The 12,759-nt window shown below is 37.7% G+C and overlaps 1 protein-coding gene across 1 annotated transcript in view; it reads left to right on the top strand.

The window, feature by feature from the left end:
* Aff2 (AF4/FMR2 family member 2) overlaps positions 1-12,759 on the top strand; it is a 328,595-nt gene that overhangs the window by 48,433 nt on the left and 267,403 nt on the right. The gene's annotated exons all lie outside the window — the stretch shown is intronic.

Genomic DNA, 12,759 nt, shown 5'->3' on the forward strand with positions numbered 1-12,759 from the left:
GGTTATTATTTATACAATTTTCTCTTACCATGTTCTCTTCTCTACATATAAAAAAACTATTTTCATATCTTCTCCAAATGGGTAGATAATTTTCTTATTTCTAGTTTCTCTCCTCAGACAAACTAATGTATGTAAGTCTACAATTCTGACTTTTGACATTGTGATGAATCATCTTTATATTCGAACATCTTAGGCTATTGGGTTGTTAAAGGCTTAGAAGTAATATTGTATATGTAAAGCACAAGTCTATGGGCATGAGCCTTTTGTATACTTAAAAAATGTAACTGTATCTAGAAATAATGCAATCATTCCTCATTTCTACTATATGTCATCAAGTTAGCCTGAAAATGTTTTGGTGATTTATTTAAATACAAAATACCAGAACAGGTAATTTAAAATAGGATGTTGATACATTTTAATAAATGTCAGGTCATTTCAGAAGGGCAAATGCTGAATATTTCAACAAAGTATACTTTTAGTATGGTGACAAGCACACACAGGAGTATCTAGAGTACACATGTCATTGCAGGTGTCATAATAGAGTAGATTTAATATTAAACTCTTAACTACTACAAAAGTCAGTCCTGATGTTATGTTATAAATAAAAATTGTGTTAGCCTTCAGTAATTACAGTATACAACAAGGAAGACTAAAAATTGTTAGTCTAACTTTGTTTATTGACTAGATCGTCTAAATGGCTTTAGGCATCACAAAACAATAAAAAGGTGGCTTCTTGTTGGTCTTTGATCCATTTTAATTTATTTTGATGTTATATGCAGTTCCTGAATATCTTTTGTAGCTTGTAATAAAATAGCCACAGTGCAATTTTGCATGTATTTCAAGTGACGCGTGACCTGGTATGCAAATTTAATACCAAGGTGCCAAAGCTGTATTCATAATGTTTCTCAGCTACAGAGCTGTTTAAGGCAGTTTAGAAATCAATGAATATGTAATATGAATGTGATAAGACCTAAATAAAAACCCTATTTATCTACTATGAAAAAAGTATTTATACACAGAACACTTAGCACAAGCAGAAAACGGACAGAGTTTCCAATTATATGGTTTGCATAAACAAATGTTAAACTATGTGAACTGAATAGATAATAATGTAGTCAATTATTCTGCATTGTGCTTGAAACTTTGAAAATTTTACAGATGTAGTGCTTCTTCTCAAGATAGAAATAATACTAAATGTGAACTGAACCCATGGTTCATCCAAATTCTAGTATTTCTTTTACATTTTACCTTAGTCTAATATTTAAAATAGAGTTGAAAAGTTTTAAAACCAAGGTAAGCAGATATGTACTTTTTAATTCTTGCAGTTTATTTTTCAGTGAGGGAGATCAGTTGATACCAATGGTAGGAAGTGATAAAATCTTTCTTGTGGGTTATTTTAGAGTACATCATGTTATTTGTGTACAGACATTGGATATTCTCCTATTCAGATGAGTATGACACTAAAGTTCATGTTGAAGTAGTCACATTAGTATTTTAGTAAGCATGTCAGGAGTTTGCTGACCATATTCCACATAGCCACCAACTACACTACGGACACAGATGGATTGGATGGGTATGTACAGGGTGTAGTTGACAGCAATAAATACCTGCTTTTCATTATGGGAAATAAATTATATTCATTTCTTTCAAGAGGTATTTAGAAAGCAAACAAGTATGTCTATATATGTCCAATGTATGTGCACACATCTTTACATGAGTGTGCATGTGTGAGTGAGTAACTGTACACACACATAAACATACACAATCTAAACTGTTTTATGATTCTACTGCCAGTCAGATTGCAGACACATTTATTTAGGGGAAGCTGCTACAATATGACTAATACTGCATGAAAATGTAGAGACAGAATTTGAAAAGGACATCTATAATGCCAGATGGGTGGCAATGATATTTGGAAGAGCTTGGACTATACCCCTCTAGTTTCTAAGTACTATCATAACAAAGTCAGAATGAGGTAGAAATGATAGGGCAAGTCAGGACTCTTGGTAGATAATGATGAACTTTCACACTGGTTTGTATTTAGGTCCTTCAAAAAAGAAAAATCAACTTCTAGAAACTTAGCTCAGTTACATACACAATATGTCTTTAGAAGGTGTACCGTAATAGATAGTGCAAAATAGAAATGCCATGGTCCCGTGCCTTTGCATCTCCCTTGACATGTGTTTCCTAAGAGAACTTATTACTCATAAAATAACTCCAAAGAAGGCTACAGTAAGTATGAATTATATATTCAACCCAATGTCAAACACTTTGTGTTTGGTTTTGCCATTGTGTTTTCTGTTCAAGCATAACTACATAGTAATTTACAGATCTCACCTGAAGGTTTTCTATTGCTTTCTGATGAGATGTGATCCAAGTTACTGCTCATCTTATTTAACAAATGGGAATGATGTCAGGACAAGTGATGGGATCCTCAAAAAACTGGTGACATATATGGGTTGTGGAACTGTGTGAAATGGAGGTTTGGTAATTCTATGGGTAATTTCTTTGACAAAGACTGCCAAACTTCATGATTCAGACAAAAATCATCTACTTTGGCTACTTTCATTGAACAGATGAACTGAAAAAATGCCAAATCTCTTATTTCCTGATGCTTTGTTCAAACCAGCCCTATTTGCAAAAGGGCCAGGCAAGCAGGCTGTTTCCCCAGATAGGCTTTCCTTCTACTTAGCTTAGTTAAATGTGTGAGGCACCCAATGTAGTGAAGTGTTGCGAAGATTAATAAAAAATGAATCCACCCCGCAAACTCCCTTTCCTACTGTTCCACGTTCCTGTACTGGTACCGTCCGGCCTCAACATTAAGTTTCAGTGGGTTCTTGTTATTTTCTCCCAGCAAGCTGCACATCTCGCTCACCTGCAACTCTTTACACACCCCCATAATCATTCTTCTAGATAGTACCTAGGACCCAGTAGGTAAAGCATGACTCTTAAGGCCTTAATATCCAAATTAGGTTTATATAATAATAAGATCACAATTTACAAGATGCCAATACATTAATTTCAGAACCAAATAATAAAGACAATGTTCTAACCCAATTAATCTGCTTTTGTAAAACCTTTGCTTGGTTGTATAACCACCAGGGGTCTGACTTGTCATCATCCTCTGACTCCATGATGAAAAACTTTCTGCTCCTGCTCCTGACCTTTCTCCTCCAACTTTAGCTCCACCTCTCTATTCCTGTCCAATCACAGGCCTGTCACTGCCCTAATGTGATTGGACAGAGAAAATGCTGCAATAATGAAGTATCCAACAGAGTATTGAACTCTAAATTATCCAAAGTAGGAAATTATACCTGAACTGGGGAGAGAACCCATTCTGACAGGACAACCACCTTGTTCTTAAAGGAGATTAGACCTTGACAGTGAAGCACTCCTAATCTTAGACTTCTGATTATTTGTTCATGCTGATAAAATGACTGTGGCCATGCTCTTTTGTTGATTCTTCCTGGAAAAGATGTGAACAATGGATGTTTGGGAATGTAACTGCAGAAAAATATTAACACTTTTGTTTTGAGAGAACATCCAAAGATTCAATTACTACTTTAAGATTGTAATTTAGTTCTGTGTAAACCACAGGCCAAACAGTTACCTATATTTAGCCTGACTATGTTGCTATAATTCTGAAGCTGCTTCAATTGACTAGGAAATGTCCAGTCACATATTTTTCTGGAGATTAAAATCTTTCTACATATTAGAGCTTATAAATCTTAAAACTAAGAAGAATTCACTAAATAAAGCGGAAAGCAATCTACAGATTCAATACAATCCCCATCAGAATTCTCACTCAATTCTTTATAGAGTTATAAAGACCAATTTGCAAATTCATTTGGAATAATCAAAAACTCAGGATAGTGAAAAGTATTCTTTGCCAGCTCCTTGCCAGCAGGTCCAGGTGAAAGGAGAGAGGTCCTGGCCTGCTGGGGTCTCTCCAGGGCTGAGCAGCATGGTGAGTATTGATGGCTCAAAAGAAACACACCAAGCCTGGATTCTTGTCAAAGCAGGAACTCAACTTTATGGCATCAGCCTCTCACTCATATAAGTTCAGAACATAGGGAGGGGTTTTTGGTGGGGTAAGATGACCTAGGAGGCTGGGAAGTGTGACAGAGGATATGTAGTGGCTGACAGGGCCAATGGCAAAGCTCTACATCAGCAATGGTAGGGCAGAGGTAGGGCCAAACAGGTCTTGCTGAGTCACCCAGATGCAGAAGTGACTGAGACAGGTCTCAACTCCAATCAGGCTTAGGCTCTCACACAAGGCTACAGAAATTCGATCCAGGCTTAGGTTTGTCGTCAAGGCCCAAACCAGGGCCAAAATGGGCCCCAACAATTATTAACAATAAAAGAACTTCTGGGAGAATCACCATCCCTGACCACATGCTGTATTACAGAGCAATAGTGATAAAAACTGAATGGTATTGGTACAGTGACAGGCAGGTAGATCAATAGAATAGAACTGAAGACCCAAAAATAATCCTACACACCTATAGTCACTTGATCTTTGACAAAGGAGCTAAAACCATCTGGTGGAAAAAAGACAGCATTTTCAATAATTGGTGCTGGTTCAACTGGCAGTTAGCATGTAGAAGAATGCAAATCAATCCATTCCTATCTCCTTGTACAAGACTCAAGTCCAAGTGGATCAAGGACCACCACATAAAACCAGATAGACTGAAACTAATAGAAAAGAAAGTGGGGAAGAGCCTTGAGCACATGAGCACAGAAAAATTTCCTCAACAGAACACCAATGGCTTATGCTCTAAGATCAAGAATTGACAAATGGGACCTCATAAAGTTGCAAAGCTTCTGTAAGGCAAAAGACACTGTCAGTAGGACAAAATGGCAACCAACAAATTGGGAAAAGAACTTTACCAATCCTATATCTGATAGAGGGCTAATATCCAGTATATACAAAGAACTCAAGAAGTTAGACTCCAGAGAACCAAATAACCCTATTAAAAAATGGTGAACAGAACTAAGCAGAGAATTCTTAGCTGAGAAAACTTGAATGGCCAAGAAGCACCTAAAGAAATGTTCAATATCCTTATTCATCAGGGAAATGCAAATCAAAAAACCCCTGAGATTCCACATCACATCAGTCAGAATGGCTAAGATCAAAAACTCAGGTGACAGCAGATACTGGTGAGGATGTGGAGAAAGAGGAACACTTCTCCATTGCTGGTAGGATTGCAAGCTGGTAAAACCACTCTGGAAATCAGCTTGGTGATTACTCAGGAAATTGAACATAGTATTACTGGAGGACCCAGCTATACCACTCCTGGGCATATACCCAAAAGATTCTCCAACATATAACAAGGACACATGCTCCACCAAGTTCATATCAGCCTTATTTATAATAGCTAGAAGCTGGAAAGAACCCAGATGTCTTTTAACAGAGGAATGGATACAGAAAATGTGGTCCATCTACACAATGGAGTACTATTCAGCTATTAAAACAATGAATTCATGAAATTCGTAGGCAAATGGATGGAATTAGAAAATATCAACCTGAGTGAGGTAACCCAATCACCAAAAAAACACAAATGGTATATACTCAGTGAATATTAGCCCAAAAGCTTGGAATACCCAAGATCCAATTCACAGACCATATGAAGCTCAATATGAAGGAAGACCAAAGTGTGGGTACTTCAGTTCTTCTTTGAAGGAGAACAAAATACTCATGGGAGGTAGAAGGTGGGAGGGACTTGAGAGAAAGAGAAGAGGGGTAGGGGAAAAAGAGGGGACAGGATCAGGTATGACAGGAGACTGGGATGATATAAAGAGGGTCAGGAATTTGAACAGAGGTGTGTAGCAATGGGGATTGGGACCTGGGGTAGCCATCAGCAAGTCCCAGATGCCAGGAGAGCAAGAGGCTCCCAGGACCCAACAGGGATGAGATTAGCTGAAATGCCCAATAAACGGGATAGAGAATCTGTAGAGAGCATACCCAAAAGTTAGGCAAGGCTCCTGTTTGCAGGATGGAGCCACCAATTCATCTCCAAGTTCTTAACCCAGAAGGGCTTCTTTGTAAAAGAAATACAGGGACCAAATGTAGAGCAGAGTCTGAAGGAATGGCCATCCAGAGACTGCCCCACCTGGGAATCCATTGCATATGCAGCCACCAAACCTAGACACTATTGCTGATGCCAAGAAGTGCTGGCTGACAGGAGTCTGTTATAGCTGTCTCTTGAAAGGCTCTGCCAGTGCCTGACCAATACAGAGGAGGATGTTTGCAGCCATCCATTGGACTGAGTATAGGGACTCCTATGGAGGAGTTAGAGAAAGGACTGAAGGAGCTGAAGGGGTTTGCAACCCATAGGAAGAGCAGCAATATCAACCAACCAGACTCCCTATCCCCCCTCCTGCCCAGAGCTCCTAGGGATTAAACCAAAAAACAAAAGAGTACACATGAAGGTATCCATGGTTCCAGCTGCATATGTAGCAGAGGATGGCATCAATGAGAGGAGAGGCCCTTGGTCCTGTGAAGGCTCGATTCCCCATTGTACGGGATGCCAGGGTGGTGAGGTGCGTGGGGGTGGGTGGGAGGGGAGCACCCTCATAGAAGCAGAGGGAGGGGGATTGGATGGGGGGGTTCCGGAGGGGAAACCAGGAGATAGCATAACATTTGAAATGTACATACATAAAATATCCAATAAAAAAAAGTAAAAAAAGGAAACAAACAAAAAAACCCTTCAGGTCGTCTTTGAGATTCTTGTCTGTTGTATTTTGTGAGCACCTTTATTTCTTAGCTAAGATGACATGAAGTATGTGTCCATGCCTGTGTATATGTGTGTGTATGTGTGTGTGTGTGTGCGTGTGCGTGTGTGTGTGCATGTCTCTGTGTGTCTGTTTCTGTGTCTGTGTATTGTGCCCATGTAAACATGTGCCTATACCATTATGGTAAATTGCTTTGGAATGGACTACTAAACTGTAAAAACCTGTATTGTTAGCAATAGCAATGAATTGGCCTCCTAAGTTTAAGAACGTGATATTAGGCAGGAAAACTGTGTTTGTAGTGATGTACTATGAGCTAATGTAAGAAATTGTTAAATATTTCTTTTCAGGCCTGTTTGAACACATGCCCATTTTAGCATGTAACAAGCTCTTCCTTCAACAGACTCAAAAGTCATCTACGGCCTTTTGTCTTGCCTCATATTATCTAATACCCATTCCTTCTTTAATTAGAAAACTGTATTCATAATTTGGTAATTTTACACCAGTGATATGTGACAAAAGTTTAAAGAAAGTCATGTGATTTTTAAATCATTAAAGCAAATTCAGTGAGACCCCACATTTAAAATATAAATCATTACTTTTAAATATTACCTATGAGTTTCTATTTTTACAAGTAGCAATAAATATATGAAATTATTTGATAACTATGTAGCATATCACTATTCTGCAGTAGAAAAACTTCTAGATTCATTAGTTTAGGGTATAGTTTTCAGGGCATCTTAAATGAGAATATACTCTGGTATACCCATACCCTAATTTTCAATCCAGAAGTATAATTTACTTAGCAGCTAAACTGATTATATTTGTGGTTGTGTGTGTGTACATTAGCCAGAGACTTACTGTGAAATTTGCCATTTTTGCCATGACCAAGCCATGAAATTTATCATCTGCCCCTTTGATTTACATAAATCTCCATTTATAATAATCAAGCTTGATTCCCAAGCCAAAAATATTAGACTAAAATCATTTGCATAGATTCCTTTTGACATTGTATATGCCGTGCAGTAGAAAGGTAAATTGTAAGACTGAACCATATATAGATATTTTGACATTTATATTTTTAGATTTCATATGATCTTAAGTGTGCCATCAGTATGAATTCATTTACTATTACTGGAAGAGTACTTAGGATAATGGATTCATTTTGGTATCCATGTGAATATCACATGTTCTTTTATACATGCTCTACTATAATTTTATTTCAATCTCACTTTAATTTAGAATTGGTTAATGGACTTCCTCATAACTAATGTTTTTTTTATAATATAAACCTCCTAACTAAATTTTCTTCTATTTAAAACTGTTGACTTATATGGCTTAGAAATAGAAAATTTTATGTAGTCCCTTTGAGAACATTGCCTAGTAGCAAGTGGGCCAAAGAAATGCGAGCAAATACAGAAATGGTACTAAACTAACTGTGGAGAAAAGGGGAATATTGCTTATAGAGTAGTTATTTTATTAGCATTTGTGAGTGAAGCTCACTAGGTAAGGTTATCGTAGGAAATCATTGTACAAAGCTGTTATGGAGTAGGCATGGTCTCATATATGCTTCCTGGTGCTTTTCTTGAATTGTGGTGAGTCTAACACCAAACAGACTCATTGTCCTCCAGTGTATTTTATCTTGCAAAAGGACAATGACATCTGCAGGTAAATCTATATTTTAAATATTGCACTATGGAAATTTCACTGAGGGCTTGGTGATGCATTTAAAGGGCCACAATGTGGATGGGTCAGAGGGAAGTTAAGTGAACTTTCAGGCTTTACCATGTGAACCCAATTTGGAGATCTTAGGGAACAGTAAAGTTTCCAACATAACTTAAATGGAGAAAAGAAAAAAAATCAAGCTTGTTCTACCCAACTATATAGTAACTGATTCCTTTTTCACTCGTGAAAGCTTCAGGCCTGCCAATTTTGAAGTCACACCCTGAGGACAGCATGCAAATCTTTCCAGTCACGGTGTTCAAAAGGAAAGCTAGAAAGCCCCTTGAGAGGGTAGTTCAATAATTGTTCTTCTTGCTATATTCGTATAACTCTCACTGTGTGCCTCTCTCTTTGTATATCTCTCTGTCTCCCTCTATTTCTGTCTCTGTGTATGTGTCTGTATATCTCTACGTCTATTTTTCTTTTAGTGCTGGAAATTTAAGTCAGGACATTACCAGCCTTATACATGTCATTGCCAGGGCAACCATTCTACTACTAGCCATATCTGATCCCTAGAGATACATTTTATTAAGTTTTACATATTCATTGTAGACTAAAATGTGTATATTGGAAGTTTTAACACATTAATTTGCATTAGTTCTCTATGAAAGTACTGTATGTCACTTTTATATTTGAAAATTCTATGTATTCTAATTAGGCATATGATTTGCCCATTGAGAGAATAATATACTATTACACTATTACAGGAATCAGAATATTGTGGCTGTCCGGCCGTGATAGCTCACATGTTTAATTTCAGCACTCAGGAGGCAGAGGCAGGCAGATCTCTGAGTTTGAGGCCAGGGTGATCTGTGGAACAGGTTCCAGGACATCTGGGGCTACACAGAGAAACCTTTCTTAAAAAAAGAAAGAAAAGAAAGAAGGAAAGAAAGAAAGAAAGAATAAAATATGTGGCTTTTAAAAGTTTAACTTTTGTAATATGATGGGTATTGCATTCAGAGCTTTTAAGTCAAGTGTCGCACTGTTTAGCCATGCTCCATACTTCCCGGCCTTCTTTTTACCATTGTCATTTGGTAGCAGGAGGAGATTTACACAACTATTCTTTGGCAAAATTTGAAGTATATTATCTTATACACTTCATTTTATTTTTGTCTGTATATAATTTTTTGTGAAACATGTTATCTCCCCAGTGTTATTAATGTTGAAATTGAATCTGAAAAAGATTACAGAATCTTATGCAAGACCACAGAATAAAAGATTTGTTCTTAAACATACTCAGGTTCTAAACTGTTTCTTTGTGATACAGCATATACATTTAGTCAAGTTTGCTCTGTATGACATCTAGCTTTATTTATTTACTTTTTTGATCCTGATCTAATATCAACATTAAAATGTTCCTCACCTCTTCTAAAAATACAGTACAGAAACTGATGCCTTAAAATTTCCTTGGTAAAATCTGAGAAGAAGGAATTTGAATTATTTTAAATAGAAAGCAAGTAGAACCATAATAGAAAAAGACCAAGCCATACTATTGGAATTACCCTGCAGTATCTTAAATGTTTTTCAAACCATTTCAATTTTTAAGTAGCATTATTAGCTTATAATTGTTACCATTCTATATCTGAGACTTTGTTCTTATTTATTTAATGATCTAACCCCTAATTCCCAAATAGTCTGCTAATTAGCTTTTAAAAAAATATATTTGAGTATCTATATCTGTATTGGTCAGGTGCTGGTAATCCTCTAAGAGAACAGGCTCCTATGAGTAAGAGATTCTTGGCATCAGCAATAATGTCAGGGTTTGGTGAGTGCAGATGGTATCGTTCCCTAGGTGAGACAGTTTCTGGATAGCCTTTCCTTCAGTCTATGCACCTGACCAATACAGATGCAGACACTCACAGCCGATCATCAAACTGAGCATTGAGGGACCACAATGTAATAGCTATGGGAAGAACTGAAGGACCTGAAGAGGATTGCAACCCCGTAAGAAGAACAATATCAACTAACTGGTCACCCAGACCTCCCAGAGACTAAACCACCAACCAAAGAGTATAGGAGGGATCCATGGCTCCTGATACATATGTAGCAGAGGATGGTTTTATATGCCATCAAAGGGAGAGGGCCTTAGTCCTGTGGAGGTTTAATGCCCCAGCCTAGGGTGATGCTAGAGCAGTGAGGCAGGAGTGAGCGAGTAAGTGGAGGAGCACCCTCATAGAAGTACAGTGGGGGAGATATGGGAGCTGGTATGAGAGTGCAGGGGTAACCGGGAAGGGGGATATCATTTGAAATGTAATCAAATAAAATGATTAATAAAAATATCTTTGAGCTACTAAAAATGAGATCATTTGTAAATTACATAGATGAAATTTAAAAGTGCATAAATATATTTGAACTATCTTATAAAGTTGTTTCCTGTAATAAAAGAATCTATAAACTGAAAATTTGTATCCTAGTCCCTCCATTAGAGACAATACATTACATTGACATATAAGTGAAAGATAAAGTTCATAAGTAATGTCTGTTTTCTCATATTCTTTGATCAATCAAACTGAGTTGAAATTCGTAGTCTCTGCTCCCCACTTTGTCTCTGTATCTCCTCCCATGGGTATTTTGTTTCCCCTTCTAAGAAGGAATGAAGTATCCACACTCTGGTCTTCCTTCTTCTGGAGCTTCATGTGATCTGTGAATTGTACCTTGGGTATTCCAAGCTTTGGGGCTGATATCCATTTATCAGTGAGTGCATTCCATGTGTGTTCTTTTGTGACTAAGTTACCTTACTCAGGATGATATTTTCTAGTTCCACCCATTTGCCTAAGAATTTCATAAATTCATTGTTTTTAATAGCTGAGTAGTACTCCATTGTGTAAATGTACCACATTTTCTGTACCCATTCCTCTGTCGGATGACACCTGGTTTCTTTCCAGCTTCTGGCTATTATAAATAAGGCTGCTAAGAACATAGTGGAGCATGTGCCCTTATTAAATGTTGGACCATCTACTGGGTATATGCCCAGGAGTGGTATAACTGGGTCCTCAGGTAGTACCATGTCCAATTTTCTGAGGAACCACCAGACTGATTTTCAGAGTGGTTCTACTGGCCTGCAATTCCACCAGCAATGGAGGAATATTCCTCTTTCTCCACATTTTTGCCAGTATCCGCTGACATTCCATCCCATATACAGACACCAAACCCAGACACTATTGTTGATTTCAAGAAGTGCTTGCTGACAAGAGCCTGATATATCTGTCTCCTGAGAGGCTCTTTCGAAGCCTGGCAATACAGAGGCAGATGCTGGCAGCCAACAATTGGACTAAGTATAGGGACTCCTATGGAGGAGTTAGAGAAAGGACTGAAGGAGCTAAAGGGGTTTGCAACCCATAGGAAGAACAACAATATTAACCAACCAGTACCCCCCAGAGCTTCCAGGGACTAAACCACCAACCAAAGAGTACACATGCCAGGAACCATGGCTCCAGCTGCATATGTAGCAGAGGATGGCTTTGTAGGACATCAATAGGAGGAGAGGCCCTTGGTCCTATAAAGGATTGATGCCCTAGTGTAGTAGAATGCCAGGGTGGGGAGGTGGGAGTGGGGGGGTGAACACCCTCATAGTAGCAGGGGGAGGGAGGATGGGATAGGGCTTTCTTGAGGGGAAACTGGTAAAAGGGATAACATTTGAAATATATAAATAAATAAATAAATAAATAAATAAATAAATATAAATAAAATAATCATAAAAATTAGAACAGAATAGAAATTCATAGGCAACAACAAGAAAAATTCTCTAGCATATTACTTTGCTGTTTTTCTTCCAACATAAATGAAAATCTTAAAATTATTTTTGTCTGAAGGTGAACACTAAGCATGTCATAATATGATGTGAATGTGCTACTTCAGATATTTTATTATTCAATGTACTTGGTTTAACTTTTATAATAATAAACTTTTGTACTGAGTGTCTTTGTTAGCCAAATAGGCTAGACACAACTGCCTTGCTCACTCCTTTGAACCCAAAATAGAAAAATATAAGATGAGAATGATTATTATTATTATTATTATTGTTTTGGTTTTTTGAAACAGGATTTCTCTGTTTAGCCCTGGCTGTCCTGAAACTCACTCTGTAGACTAGGCTGACCTCAAACTCAGAAATCCGCCTGCTTCTGCCTCCCAAGTTCTGGTATTAAAGGCATGCATCACCACTGCCCTGTGAGAATGATTATTTTTAAAAGATGTCTCATACAGCCTGGCAGTAGTGGTGCATACCTCTAATCCCAGTACTTGGAAGGCAAAGGCAGGCAGATTTCTGAGTTTGAGGCGAGCCTGGTCTACAGAGTGTGTTCCAGG

The sequence above is a fragment of the Mastomys coucha genome, chromosome X (genome assembly GCF_008632895.1).
Source record: "Mastomys coucha isolate ucsf_1 chromosome X, UCSF_Mcou_1, whole genome shotgun sequence".
Classification (NCBI taxonomy): domain Eukaryota; kingdom Metazoa; phylum Chordata; class Mammalia; order Rodentia; family Muridae; genus Mastomys; species Mastomys coucha.